Source organism: Sitodiplosis mosellana, unplaced genomic scaffold (genome assembly GCF_009176505.1).
Source record: "Sitodiplosis mosellana isolate CC-2019 unplaced genomic scaffold, AAFC_SMos_1.0 Smas_scaffold_6166, whole genome shotgun sequence".
Classification (NCBI taxonomy): Eukaryota; Metazoa; Arthropoda; class Insecta; order Diptera; family Cecidomyiidae; genus Sitodiplosis; species Sitodiplosis mosellana.
The window spans coordinates 5858943-5869938 of record NW_022601407.1 but is presented as its reverse complement, the minus strand read 5'-3'; positions in this window follow the sequence as shown (position 1 = coordinate 5869938).

Here is a 10996-nt window from a genome sequence, read left to right as displayed (position 1 = left end):
TTGAGTGATACCGGGGGCTATACTGCCCTGCCATAAGGAGATGGGGCGAAATGCTTTAAAGCAAAGTTGTTCCTCTCGAGTCCCTCTACAATTTTCCTGAACACACCCCAACGATAAAACCACCCAATGACCCAGAAAACGGAGATAAACTTACTTTTTGACCCAAAAATTTGATTTTTTTCGTGTAACGGTTTTTCAAACATAACGTGAACAAATGTAAATGTTATGTATACCGTTGGATAAGTTTTTACGAGTACTACAATTTTGACCCAAGGAGCAATGCCCTCCCTCCCATGGCTGGGGAGATATGACCTTTGGTGTCAATACCCTGATTTCCATGGTCGCCCTTCAAACACCCATTTTTTGGATACACAGGAGGGTGCGGAAAAAAATTAGCATATATTTGGAACATACTCGACCCCAGCTACACCATAGAAAAAAAAAATCAATTTCGGCTACTGTCAATAAAGTGTAGTTAAGCCGTTTTTTCCTCTCAATTTAGACTCACATAGAAGATATCATTCGGCCCATAGATTCTTTTTTTAATCATTTTCATTAACTCTGATAGCTTGCTATGGGATCGTTTTTGTTTAATTTACCTTTTTTTTTGTTTCAATCGACTTGTTTCGTACTCTTTCCAAACTCGATCGCTTTCTTTTTGACTTGTTTTTGGTTTTAAGTCATAATTCTTTCGAATTTACTCGTATTCGCTCGTTTTTGACTCAGTATAGCTTGTTTAGTTCCGAATTCCCTTACTTTTTTTCTACTTCTCCAAAAAAATTCTAAATGATTCAAAGGTTCATAGCCGTTTTTATACATACGCCGTGTTACACCCATGAAAAAAGTAGCTATCCATTCGGAATGGGCCATTCCATTATCTATACAATCTAAAAAAAAAAAGTGGCAAAGTAAACAAGTGCAATCGAAACTAGCAAATAATTTACAACTTCCCGGGAAAAAAAAACTACGAAATATTCGATTACCATCATTCTTTTAGATTAAATCATTAATCTATAGACATCGTGAATGCATTTATATTTATTTTCCATTCATCGTCCAAAGTTTGTATGATTGGTGAGTTTAGCGCCATTGCAGCGAAAAAAATGCGCCGGGAAAAAAGTCATTGGATAAATTGGTACACATATATTGACCGCCAGTGTGAAAAGCATAGTCTATAGCCGATCGAAATATATAATATATATGCATCTATATAATTTATCGTTTCGTTACATAAATATATGTATATATACGATGGGATATGTTGAGTGTTATGATATGCCTTGGTCGAAGTCCTGCATACACATTCAGCGCATCAAAATTACAATTTATGTGCGCAAGCAGAAAGAATGCATTGAATGTGCATCATCGTTGCTGCCGTTGTTGTCGTCGTCATCATCGAAATGCAATGCATGAGTGTGTGTGTGTGTGCGTATCGGTGCATTGGTGGATTTGCATACATCGGATGAGATTAACCGAATCGCAGTAAAAATATGCACAATTCGGTGCAGTGTCCTCCTCGTCGTCGTTGTCGTCGTCGTCGTCGTCGTCATCATCATCATCATCATCGTCGTTGTCGGGGTATAAATATACATATATGGAAAATCGGATATGCACCAGCTCATTTTAAAATGCTCATTTGAAAAAGGATGCAACATACGAGTGAACAAACAACGATGCAACACACAGCGAGAGCAGAAAAAAAATCAATAGTCTCCTCATTGGTACAGTCCGCGCTCACTCTTCGATTATGTCGACCACGCCAGGAACTCGTTTAAGTGCAAACAAATATAAGAATAAATAAAAAAAAATATAACTCGCTCTCTCTCTCTCTCTCTCTTCCTACCTCCCTCCCTCTATATAAATAAATGCGTTTATTTTACCATTTCATTTCGATGAAATAAAATGTGCGTGCGTCTGACGAGACTGGCGAATCGCATTTTATTGCCTATTCGCTCGTGACCACGGACATTGTTAATATTGCAAATTGGTTTGTTTCATTCGGCCGTGTTTTACATAAAATTTAAAATGTTTTTCACTGAATTTCGATAATTCACGCACATTTATATACAATTTTCCTCTCTTTGCACCGCTCTCTTGCACTCTTTTTTCTCTTTTGCCAATTATATACAAACAATAAAGCATTTGCGCGGCTGTTTTTGGTGTTTCACATCAAAATTGATTTCAATATGGTTGACGAGCTGCCCATTTTTTTGCTACTGCTGTATTTGTCTGAAATTTTAACATGAAAAAAAATTGCTATAGAGAGAGGGAGAGAGAGAGAAGGAGTGAGGGCTCTCTAGAGCGAGAGCAAGAGCGAAAGAGAAGCACATAGAGAGAAAACAAATTATCCAACAATCAATTTCCAAATCGAAGTGCATAATAGCTGCTTGTTTGCTCAAATGGACATTTCAATTCGATGGACATGCATCTTTAATAAATTATTAGTATTAAGTGGCTAGCATAAATGACAAAAGATCAGCCGCGCATTTTTGTTTTCAAATCCATATTTCGCCCACACTAAGTGAGTATGTGTTCGTGTGTGTGTGTGTGTGTTGCCCAGATCAATTGGAAAAATGCATAAAATTGGCAGCAAATATTGATCATTGAAATGGTCAAATCCAATCCTGAACCCAATGCATTTATAGACATTTCAAAACGCAATTTCCACTCGAATTAAAAAAAGCACACAATTTCAATTTTGAGCTTCAAATCAACGGAAAACAAAAAAAAGTGGTTTCATTAAAATAAACTGTTTCGAAATTGGAAAAAAGCGCTGCAAAATCAATTTATGACAAATGCAAATTGACGGTGGTTGACTCTGTCTGTGTTTTTGATGTAATAATGCACACTACCATTGAAAGCTGGAATTAAACGCTATTTTTAATTATTCACAAAGAAGGAATGGGACATTCAAAGTCAAATTCGTGACATGCATAGAGAGTGATTTGATCGTTCACTCTCTCTCTCTCCCGTTTTACGAAAAACTAATAGACATATTTCGGAGTTTGTTTTTTAATCGTCGGCATCAAAGGCACAAATTATACTGATTGAAACGTATTATTTCCTTAAACGCAGCAAATGAAGAGAAAAATACTAAACGCTTTTTTTCTCTCGCACACCCTCTCAGTCGGCGTATTCTCTCTCGGTTTCGATTGCATTTTTCTCGTAAAAATTATGGGACACAATTTTCCTCGTCATTGAGTGCCTGTTTATTTATGGTTGTGCTACTCATAAATTATATGGTATTTATTTGGTAATTAGTAAATATTAGTGGTTTGGAATACGGTTTGTTGCATTGGTAATTCTCTCTTTTTTTCATTCGTCTCTTCCTTCTTTCCACCTTTATTGTGTGTGAGTGTCGTATGTGAAACCTGTCATTTAAATGCCATTTTCAATTGAAAGCGATGTGTACAATTCGTGCGTATTTTCTCTTTCTCTCTCTCTCTCTCTCTCTCTCTCTCGATTGGGCGGTTTAAGAAAGTACGTAACGATAGAAACGGACCTGAAAAATAAAACCAAATGCGCCGAAACAATAGGGAAGACAGCAAAAAAAGGTTGACAGTGAAACAAATGTGACCGAAAGGAAGGATTTTAATGTGCGTAGTTCACCGGGCAAAGTGCAAGCGCGCGTGGTAAGAACGAAAACAACAGGAGGCAATGCACATTTTATTATATATGCGTATACACATAACCGAAAATCTCGAAAACAAAATCCAACAACAACAAATGACGACGACGACGATGATGATGATGATGATGATAATAATGTGTCCAGATGGAGAACGCATACGTATCTATTCGCCTGTCGAATAAACTCTTTTGCTCTTGTGTCTGGGTGCCGGCATAAACATCATAATAAACAATTGTAACGCGAACTTTGACCAACATTTTCCAAAAACCCAAACACACCGACACCAACACGCCCAGACACCATCAAACACATTTCAATCGAATATACAATCAATCATTATACTATACACCTCTCGTTGCGCATCACTGTTTTGTGTGTGTATATGACACTTGGCTTGTGGTTTTATGAAAATAAAGACACTCCGGATAGAATATCTTGAACGGGTGTGCAATTTTTAAGCTCTAATGTTGAGTTTTCTCTTTCGATTTGATGCGGAAGAAGTTAATTCGATGCAGCTTGACATCGTCAAATAAAATTACGTCCTTCGCAGTTCCGATGCGTTAACAGTGCAGGTTAAATGGATTTTTGTCTATGTTTTTAATATTTTTCTTACTTTTACGTAACAATTAAATTAATTCAACTAAAACAATATTAAAACAATTCAACGCATTTGCAGAAAAAATCGGTATATATTCTCGAAAACTCAACTTTTCCCATCGAAAAAAATTTCGAATCAACAACTTCTTTTAATCCATCAAAATAAATTATTTCCTTTCAACCAAACGAATTAAAGAGATCCAACTCTTTTTTTTTTGGAAAAAAGTGCCTCTTGAATTTATTCAGTTGAAAAGAGATTTAATGAGATTTGTTTTAAACAGAGAAATGACTCTGATGCGAAAATATAATTCTCGAACGTTTTTCTCTTCATCTCGGCATATTTTGGTGCCCATTTAATTTTTTTCAGTTTTTAACATGACTTGGTCTTCAGTGAAGAATCTTCACTTCAATTTAATTTCATAGTTTGATGCAATTTATGTTGAGAGAACGGAAAAATGTTCCCTCTCACTCACACTCCATCTCACTGTCTCTCATATTCGTCTTTGCATATGAACATATAGACTCAAAATGCCATATGTATGGAAAGATAATTTAAAATGAATTAAATTTCGCTGTATTTTTATTTATTGGCAATGCATTTGCAATTGCGCGTCAGCTTGAAAATTTTAAAGTACCGAGGAAAAGAGAGTTCGGAAGAGAGAGAGAGAGAGAGAGAGAGAGATGATTGCGTGGCCGATGTGTACCACGTAGGCGATGTATATTAAAGTCGGCGCTGAAACTTGACAACCAATGAGACATGGAAAAACATAGCAAAAGACATGAGAAAGGGAAGAGAAAAAAAAACATACACACTCACACACGTGAAATATAGGAGATATAAAAAAGCGCATGAATTGCCCCGCAGAACGTCGTGGTCGTCGTCTCAACGGAAAAAAAAAGTTTGACCACTGTGAGTGCATATGCATATTCTTATAACGTTTTTGGAGAATAGCGAAATGCGCGCGCGCCCATAAAAAACCCCAAATGCAAAAAAGAAAATTATGCCGCACAAAAATACACAGGATGTGTGCAACGTACATATAGTGTAAACGTCATTTTGTGTCAAACAAAATCGAGGAATATTACATATATTTTTTTCTCTGCTTTGGCCGTGCCATAGAAGTATAAAATGAATTATCCGGCAAACAGAAATTGCTCAAAATAAATAAGAAGGAGAAGAGCGAAAGAAGCGGAAAAAAAAAGTCGAATAGAAAGCGAAAGAAATTGTGTGGACGACTTGGAACAATGGCGAAAACGGAAAAACATGCAGCACGAAAAAAAGGCAGCTTTATGACATGAAAACCGTTTGTTCATCGCTGGTTTGATATATTACCAAGCGATCGGGATATCTTATATTATCGTTATTATTCCGAAGAAGACATAAGAAAAAGAAGAGGAAGGAGGCAAGAAAACACGGCCGAGAACATTTTTGTAGAAGCTTCATATTTTGCACGCCATGAAATGTTGGTGAGTCTATGCAAATATCTCATTCTTTTGGTTGTTGCTTCTTGCCCAGCACGGTTACATAAAATGCAAATGTTTTCACTCGAGTTGACTTTGTTAGACATTTCGACATGCGGAACAATATACACAGGGAAAAAAGAATGAACCCACGTCGTTGATGGAAAAAAAGAACGAGAAAAAAGTCACAATTCATCATGAAAAATAGTCGAATCAATACTGTCACTCACACACACTTTTCATTCAGAACAACGAGGGAAGTCGATAGTGTGTGTGTTTGTGTGTGGCCACTTAAAGGGACGCTCTTTGTGATTTGTTGGTGAGTTTAAACAATACTTGTTCATAGTACAAGCCTTTCGACATGTTCAATTTGTCATCTGTATGACTTTGTCATGCAGAATCGAATCATCTGTAAAATGTCACATCATCACTGGCAAAATATCCACAAAATTCCAACATACCTGGACGGATTCATTGAATGCCCAAAAGGTATTCAGATCGCAATTACCATCAAATGATTGAAACAAGCGCTTCATTAATTGATTATTAACATTCACTACATATTTATCGAGCATCAAAAAGGAGAAATGCTTGCTTAAATTCGGTTTGAACTTCATACAAACAACATTTGCACACATCGAGACTGACGTGATTTTTGACATCGTTTATGCATGCATACATATACGATATCAGTTGATTCTTAGTCTTTTTTCTATGCATTTTTAATGTATTCCTTTCAACTCATCTCCACTATACAAAAATCGTTTTTTTGTTTCAAAAAATCTTTCGTTTCTTAAAGATTCGTTCACTTTTTCAGAAAAAAAAAAATTCTTCATTTTTCGCATTTTTTAATTTTTTTTTTCAATAAAATAAAAACTCGATGTTTTCTTCTTGGAATTCCTTTAGATTTGTCCCCAAACACCCATTCATTACCTGTTCAACCAACTTATTTCCGAGCATTTCATTGGAATCGAGTCGTTCAATTGTCGTTCGGTGTTCATTTGGTGGCCATCTGAATGGTACACGTTGTGAGTCCCAGCGGCGTGCTGAATACTTTTTGATCGATAAGCACAAACGGAATCTTTATTGTTTTTGCTTATCGATCACAACACAGTGTGTCCTTTTAAACTATACAGTGTTGACTTGTTTATGTTGATTCTTGTTGTTGCTGCAAAAATGGCTGTGGTCATTTCTTACGATTCATTGACGCAGTGAGAGAGAGAGAAGGAGAAAAAAGAGGGTCGTTTTCACCTTTTCTGCATTTTATTCCGGCTTCCGAATTTATATACCGATCCGATCAAGTACAATCCAGACACAGAAAGAAGCAGAGAGAGAGAGAGATAGACCGGTGCATATGAATTTTGATGCAATCTGGAGAATGTGCATTACAAGAGTGAAAACATTTTAAATGGATATTTTGGGATATAGCAAGAGCGAGCGCAAGCCATCCGATCGCATCAAAATGCACTTTAAACTACTTTTGGTTGTGCTGTGCGTATGTGTGTGTGTGCCCCTTTGGTGCAACAGTAGTTTGTTTGGTGCCGACCAACTTTTCCCAATATTAATACATTCACCTTGTGCAATACATGTTTTTCCGAGGCTGACATTGGCCTTATGAAAAGGTCAATTTTCCGTACTACAATGCCAACACCGTTTTCTCTTTTGCTCTTATTTTGTCATCGTGCGGTATTCAAAAATTATTGAAATTTGGCATGTGTCTCTCTTTCTCTTTTTCGCATTCAAGCCAAACAGCCTTAAAATCTCATACAAAATTGTTAATACATTATATAACGCATGGAATTGTGTACGGCTATTGTTTTCAAGCAAGAGTTTCTCTCATTTTCCATTGAAAGACTCTCTTGTTTCATCGAACCGATTGTCAAGCGAAAGAATGTCACGTGTCGAACAATTGAAACTTTATCAATTTATTTATTTCGTAAGAAGATTTTACGAATGTTAGAAAACAGATTTATCGAAGTTTTTTTTTGGGAAAAGGTCAACAACTGAAGAATAGATAAAATTAAAAAAAATCAAAGGTAGGATAAAAACTGATTTTTCCGTTCCCGTACCAAAATACTGTGCTAAATTCGAAAACACAGCCGTTGAAACCGAAGGTAGACGCAAAGCGCAAAAACAAAAACTAGAACAAAAACACGTAATCAAAACTGAATCTAATGAATTTGAGATAATGCGTGTTAAATTGCATCCTATTTGAATATGCGTGTTGTATGTGAGTTGATGTGTTGAATATGTGGCAATTTAGCCTGTGCAATCATATTTAGAATTCAGGTTGTTTGTTTGTCTGTGTGTGTGTGCATTGAAAATTCGGCTTTTCGTTTGGCCTATTCACGATGCTCTCAGATGCATTTCAGTTCGAACAGACGCGAATTAGTCGATTTTTGTGAACACATTTTCGGCAAATGGAACTGTAGAAACGAACGTTTGCAATGAGAGCAGCTCTTTCGCTCGAGTAAAAAAAACGCGCACATACAAAGTAATATTTAAACAGGAATTAATGCGCGTGACCCTTTGTACGTACAGTACGCGTAATTTGTACCGAAAACTGAGAAGAATTACGACTCTATTCTTCGTTCCCTTGCTCGTTCGTTCTCTGTGCCTCTCTAAGTGAAAACGAAACACAATGTAAAATGCGCAGCATTGGATGCATGTAAAGCGAGCCTGTGTACAGCAGCGCGCGAATGTGGACAGTCGACCCAGGCCAATGTATAGATTTCGGTACGAGTTAAACTAACCTTTATTGTAAATGCATGCACTATACAACAGCAGCAACAGCAGCAGCAGCAGCAGCAGCAGCAGCAGCAGCAGCAGAAAAAAACATGCATACGAAACACAATGTGAAAATGTTAATCAAATCGACCGAACGGAGATAGCACCGAAGCGAAAGTTCAGAGAACCAAGAACAAGCACACAAAAAAACGCATATGGAAACATTGCTATCTCACGCGCGTACGTGCACCTCTTGTCAGAGTTCAGCTCTCTCTCTCCCTCTCTCTTCTCTCGTTCGCCCTATCTCTCTGGGCCGCGTATTGCAGTGTTCAATTGCTTTAATGCACATACGAATTATTTGTACGATGCGTACTGACGGAACATCTGGATGTAATATCGTTATACAAGTTTGCACTCCGACAAATATTTATTTCAAATTTGGCTTACAATCGAATCACCTTTTTTTTGCTTGAAATAAAAACAACATATTAAATTCACACTCAAAACGCAAATGACATTTTTTTTTGCAATGAACTTCTTCTTTATTTTTCAATCTTGTTTTTCGTTTAACTTTCATCGAAATTGTTGGAGATTTTTTTAATTTCCAAAATAACAATCTTCCTTCAATTTTCCAGAATTTAAAATTGGGAAATTATGTTCAAATCAATACCTTAATCAATTGGACAAATAAATGTTTTTTTTTTCATGGACACCTCAATATCAATGATTTTTATAAATATTCAAATAAAACCAAAAGTTGTAAGCAGGTAAAGATGCCTGCCAGGCATCAGGTAGAATTTGTAGTGTGATGATTTCATTCAAGCTTCACACAAATCATAATTCGATGCGATTCATAGCGGTATGATAAAGTCTATAAAATTGGTTGTATGATCGGAGGGATGGAATTATTTGAAACATTGTAGCGAATTGAACCGTTGTGGGCATTGGTTTTGAGATTCATGTAACTATTTTGTTGCTTCCAAAGGAAAGAGGTATAAACAAATGCCGAAAACTTATCATTAGACAAAACGAATTATTTTTAACTGCATCAAATCATTTGTAACCGCAAATGACTAAATTCAGCCTTGGTCTATAGCATTTTTTGGACGGATCTCTCTCTATACTGAATAGCTTATTACTGTTCTCATTCAAAACGATAATTTTTTCCGGGTTTCAATTTCATTGTAAGATATTTTGCTTGCATATTTCGATCACAGCATATTTGATCGTATTATTGTCTGATTACTTTATTCGAATCGGTGGTGGTGGTGGTGTTGTGTGTTAGGCGGTGAAATAATTTTGATACGTGCGTATTGAGAACACCTGCGTTTAACGTCAACAATTTATTTATTATTTTTACTTATTATTTTTTTTTTTTTTCATTCCACTGACATTTCACCGTACCCACGTACAGCAATCGAAACAATTGTTGTTGTTGTTGTGTACGCTGTATTTTGAGCCGAGGTCTCTCTCTCTCTCTGTGGCGGGTGTCGAGACCTGAAAATAATGCAAAAATTGATCGTGTACTAAGTCATACACACTCGATCTGTTCTTATACACAATATAACAATAATACAGATAGCATACGGGAGTTGAGAAAAAGAAATACGCACACGTCCACTTCTCCTTTTTTTCCCGAAACGTCTTAAACGAATGGGCACCTTTGGCATGCACTGCACATACACACATGATGCGCTACGATATATCGGCTATAATACAACATTTCAACAAACATAAATTACGCACATTAAATTTGAGTGAGTGAGAGTTCATGTGCAGAGTGCAAGTAAAAATTCGTTATTTGTCTTAATGCAAACTGTGCTAAACGGCTGCAAATGCACTTTGACTCTGACCGGGAGTAACGAGCAGAGTGAGCACTGGATGGTAAAAAGGGCTCAACTCGTAATAAGGTATATGAAAAAAAACTAAAACAAATGAAGAATAATGTCAGTTCAATTGACCGTTTCGTTTAACTGAGGAACCCAATTGATCCGCACATTGCTAGGCAATCATTTGGCCAATGAAACAAATGAAATGTGAAACAAACTGGACGAAAAAAAAATTGTACAAACAAGACGGGGGAAAATCGTAACGACTACGACAAAAAAAACTACTCAACAATTAAAATACAACATTTGACAGCTTGGCAATTAGTATTTTTGAAATTAGTCACATTGTATGCGGAAAAAAGAAAAAAAAACACGCGGAAACGTTGACATTCAATTATATATCGCAAACTCTAAACCATTCGGATACAGTAATAAATTTATTTTGAATGAGTCTAACGGGACCGATTCAGAGAGTGGACAACATAACAAATTCATGAGTTTGGACTTACTCTCACCCAAGAAACAAGTAGTGGGCTGTGTTTTCGAAGGTATTTTTTTCAGAAATTTTTCCAGCTTAATCATTTGAGAGGGACACATGAGCAAAAAATCACGCAAAAATGCTGATTCACTTATAATAATTAATAATTACCGCCCGAAGCTACACCCCATATCAATGAAATAAAAAAAAAATAAAAATGTAAAATTTACCATGTAAATCGAATGACAGCGACTACTTATCCTGCTTACACCA